Source organism: Callithrix jacchus, chromosome 1, assembly GCF_049354715.1.
Source record: "Callithrix jacchus isolate 240 chromosome 1, calJac240_pri, whole genome shotgun sequence".
NCBI lineage: Eukaryota > Metazoa > Chordata > Mammalia > Primates > Cebidae > Callithrix > Callithrix jacchus.
Genome location: NC_133502.1, coordinates 140,202,156 through 140,206,983, shown reverse-complemented (window position 1 = coordinate 140,206,983; position 4,828 = coordinate 140,202,156). Strand labels below are relative to the sequence as shown.

Below are 4,828 nucleotides of genomic sequence, written 5' to 3'. Positions count from 1 at the left end.
CCATCATGGAAATAGCTTTGATTAGTTATAAACAATTTCAGTGATGTCCTATAAGCCCATGATATGACACCAAAATTTACACTGCAAGATTAAAAAAAATTTTCTTACATGTGGCAGCAACTTAATTTTGTTTGAAGATTGGTGTATTATGACATTCTCAATAAAACACAGAACAAAAGAAAACACAGGCTGGGCGTGGTGGCTCACACCTGTAATCCCAACACTCTGGGAGACCGAGGCTGGCATATCACAAAGTCAGGAGTTCGAGACCAGCCTGGCCAATGTGGTGAAACCCTGTCTCTACTAAAAATACGAAAATTAGCTGAGCATGGGGGTGCACGCCTGTAATCCCAGCTACTCAGTAGGCTAAGGGAGGGGAATCAATTGAACCTGGGAGGCAGAGGTTGCAGTGAGCTGAGATCATGCCATTGTACTCCAGCCTGGGCAATAGAGTGAGACTCTGTCTCAAAAAAAAAAAAAGAAACTGCAACTCAAGCAATGACCCTTACGCAAGATCCTCTATAATGCCTTTGATAATGTATAAGGCATTAAAATTTGTGTTCCCACATCACCCAATGCACATACCTCCATATAGCATTTATGCAAATGTGTATACTGTATTATAACATTGAAGACAATCCTTTCTTCCAGAAGGGTTCACAGCCAGTTCCAAGGATACAACCAAACACTATACACCCCAAGATGCCATAAATTAAAAGTGTGGAGAATGCAAAAATAAAAACATGGGCAGTGACAAAATGGAATCAGAGAGAAAGTTAAAATGGGTACAAGAGTGACCTTCACATTTGCTACAGCTGGACCATGAATTTGTCTCTAAGCTGACAACATCATTGGTCCCACAATTCATGGTGTCTGAAGATTAAACATAAATCCAGTATTTTAGCGAAGTAAAACTATTACTGGAACAAAGATCAGATTGGAATGTCTCCCAGGGATGCTTATGAAGAGCACATTGTGTTATGTGAGGAGCAGTGTCCTTGACAGTATCCCTGACCAGTGCAGAGGGATGCCTCTGATGGCAGCACAACAAAGGGCAATTTGCCGAGCTCCAGCAATGCTTCTAGGTTGAAGGACTGTCTTGGTGATTATGACTTAATGTTTTATCTCCAGCACCTAGTATGGCAATTGGCATATAGCGAGTGTCAAGAAGTGTTTGTTGAGTGAATGTCTAATGGACAAGACCCAGTTTAAGGACTCCCTCTGGGGTGGCTCCCAAATTACCAAGACCTGATATCCTGCTCCCCAGCTATGCATCATTTTGTTAAGCTGTTAAGTGGTACAGCTATGGAATATTTCTTCTACTGTTGGGTTAAACTATCATTTTCTCCCCACTACCATGATTTCTAATAAACTGCCCTTTAAATATTTTTGTGTTAAATTTCCCACATCTTTAGATATGGGAGTGAGGCCAGGGGTGTTTGTTCATACACACTTACCAGTGGTGGTAGTGGTGTGTCAAGAAGGTCTTGTACTTAGCACAATGAGAGATCAGTCCTCAGGTAACCTTGTGAGTGCTATTGGCTTAGACTTCCACATCCAGGCTGTCCCTCAGAGCAGAGGTGGGGCTGGTAATAGTGCCAGGATAGGCCTTTGCCATCAGTTTCTGTGCTGAGCATTGGGAAGACCCAGACACAGGCCACAGTAGTACCAGCATTAAAAGGGACTCTGCACTGGGTTAGCAGTTACTGACTAGGGGCTCTTTACACTCCTGTTGGGAGTCTGGGGTTGGGTTGAATGCATAGGTTGGAGTTTAGATATTTTTAGCTGCCAAACTTAGAGCCCTGGGCATGAGGCCTGATGTAAGAGTCTTTCTTCCTGGTGGTTGTTCCCACCTGTCATTTCTCACTTTCATCTCTCTGTTATCATTGACATTGAAAAGGCATTCTGAAGCAGGAGCTTGGTCCCATGAGCAGCTTTCTGTCTGCCTAGTCATGATGATGTCTTCATTGTGAAGAAGTTGTGATGAAGATAACTGTTCATCTTTGGCTGTGTAACCTTACCTTTTTCTTTCTTCAACAGCAATGCACTGTCAGATCTAGGACAAGAAACTAGGAAAGGTATTATAGTGGCTAACAATATGAATTCTGGAAACTGAATCCTAGCCCTGCCACAAACAAGTTACTTATTTTTTCTGTGCCTTAATTTCCTTGTCTGTAAAAGGAGACAATAATAGTGTCTAGCTCATAAGGTTATTGTGAAGAGTAAATGAGTTAACATGTACAAAGTATGTAGAAGAGTACATGTAAATAAATATTATGTAAATGTTTGCTAATAATAATAATGGTCATAGAAATCACTATTCTATTTAAACAGAAGAAATAGTATAGCTGGTAAATTGACATTACATTGATTTATGTCAGGGTCTTTTCTAGGTCAATAAAACCATGTTGACCATGACAGACACAATCCCTTTTCTTATGGAGCTTATGGATGAGTGGGACACAGACATTAAACTAACATTTATACGAGTATATAAGGCAACTCTTCTATTAGGAAGTTGAGCCTTGACCCAGATTTCAGACAATCTTATGAGTTCCAGCACATGGTAGGAATAGTGCCCCTACCTTTTTTTTTTTTTTTTTTTTTTTTAAAAAAAGAGTGTTCCAGTTATCTAATGCTGTTTAGCAAGCCACCCTCAAAATTGGTGACTTAAAGTAACAATCACTTATTTGCTCAGAATTCCGTAGTGGGGGCAGGGCTTAGCAGGGACAGTGCATCTCTGTTCTGTGTAGCAACTGCTAGGGTGGCTTCCTTAGGGCTGCAGGACCCACTTCCAACCTGGGTCCTTCACATACTGGCTGTTACTGGCTGGGAGCTCAGTTGGGGCCTCAATTGAGCTCCTTCATGTGGCTAAGCTGGGCTTCTTGCAGCATGGCAGCTGGATTCTTTGAAGAGGAGCACCCCAAGAGGATAGGCCACAATGTATAAGCATTTTTTTCCCCCCAGACTGGAGTGCAGTGGCTCGATCTCAGCTCCCTGCAACCTCTGCCACCCGGGTTCAAGCGATTCTCCTGCCTCAGCCTCCCAAGTAGCTGGAATTACAAGCACCTGCCACCATACCTGGCTCATTTTTGTAGTTTTAGTAGAGATGAGGTTTCACCATCTTGGCCAGGCTGGCCTTGAACTCCTGACCTCATGATCCACTTGCCTCAGCCTCCCAAAGTGCTGGGATTATAGGCGTCAGCCACCGCGCCTGGCTGTATAGGCATTTATTAAGGCTCTGATTGCACTGTGCTTGTTAATGTCTCATTGGCCAAAGCCAGTTACTCAGCCAAGTTCAGTTAATGTGGAAGGGGATTATGCAAGTATACAAATTCTGAAAGGTGAGAATCAATTAGTTCTGCTAACGTAATAGGCTATCACAGAGAGAAAGGCTAAATATACATTTTCTAAAAAATGTTGTGTTCTTTTTTTTTCAATCACATGTGCTATAAAATATCTCTCTAAAATATCCAAGAAGTCACACAGGTGGGAAGTAAGATCTCTTGTGAGGTCCTAAGCCCTTTGGAGGGTGGTTAAGGTCTCTTGTAAGGTCCAAAGCCTTTTGGAGGATGTTAAAATTTTTTTTATAGGCCTCATAATTTAGAAGCAATATTATTCTATGAAAGCAGAAGTTTTACTGTGGTTAAAAGTATGATGAAGAAAGAGTACAGTTGATGAAATCATTTTATTTTGACATGGCTGGAGCTTTGCTTTTGAAAAGATTGACAAAGTAGGAGTGTCTCAGGGTTGTCTGAATAGTGTAAATGTGTAGACATACAAATTTGTTGTTCATGCTCAGGAAAATGCCACTGGACATCCAGTCAGAAGTGCAGTAAGAAAGACAAGTGGGAGAAAGATCAGCAATGCAATATTGGAAAGACTGGCAGAGTGGAACGGCTCAGCGCTGAGGCTGTGAAACGTGAGTGTGTGCTGCAGCTAAAGACTGAAAGGCCCTAAGGGGAGGGGTTATTGACTCAACACAGACCCCACTACCTGACACAGAGAAGGTACTCTTAAGTGTTTGCTGAATGGATACAGTTTAAAGAAACACAGAATTGGAAACCGTTCACTCTCTTTAAGACCCCGGTGCCATACAATAATTACAGTAATCTTTTAAAAAAATACAGCACTCCACTGATGAAAATCCTTTAATGGTTTCTTATTTCACCCAGATATCCTTGTGACTTTCTTCTTCTTTCAGGTCTGTTCTTAAGTGAGGCCCTCCACACTACACAAGAGATCCTCACCACTTTTTTCTTTTTTTTGAGATGGAGTCACACTCTGTCACCCAGGCTGTAGTGCACTGGCAGAATCTCATCTCACTACAACCTCTGCCTCCCAAGTTCAAGCAATTCTCATGCCTCAGCCTCCCAAGTAACTGGGATTACAGGTAGCTGCCACCATGCGCAGCTAATTTTTGTACTTTTCAGTAGAGACAGAGTTTTACCACGTTGGCCAGGCTGGTCTTGAATTCCTGAGCTCAGGCGATCCAACCGCCTCAGCCTTCCAAAGTACTGCGATTACAGGCATGAGCTACCATGCCCGGCCATCCTCAACGCTTTCTATATCTCACTTTTTTTCCTTTATAGCATTTATCCTCACATGACTTGTGTCTTTCTTTATGGTCTCCCTCTCCCCTTTAGATTGTAATCTCCTTGAAAGAAGGAACATTGTTTTGTTCACTGTGGTAGCCCCAGCTTCCAAAGTGATTGCTGACATGCAGAAGTTGCGCAGAGCCGGCAGGTGCAGTGGCTCATGCCTATAATCCCAGCACTTTGGGAGGTTGAGGAAGGCAGATCACAAGGTCAAGAGATCATGGCCATCC

The 4,828-nt window shown here is 42.5% G+C and overlaps 1 protein-coding gene across 2 annotated transcripts in view; it reads left to right on the top strand.

Moving 5' to 3' along the window:
- APTX (aprataxin) overlaps positions 1-4,828 on the top strand; it is a 58,301-nt gene that overhangs the window by 11,901 nt on the left and 41,572 nt on the right. For both annotated transcript variants that reach the window (XM_078370534.1, XM_054257073.2), the window contains exon 2: positions 3,803-3,922. The gene's annotated coding sequence lies outside the window, so the exon portion shown is untranslated. The remainder of the gene's footprint in view (positions 1-3,802; positions 3,923-4,828) is intronic.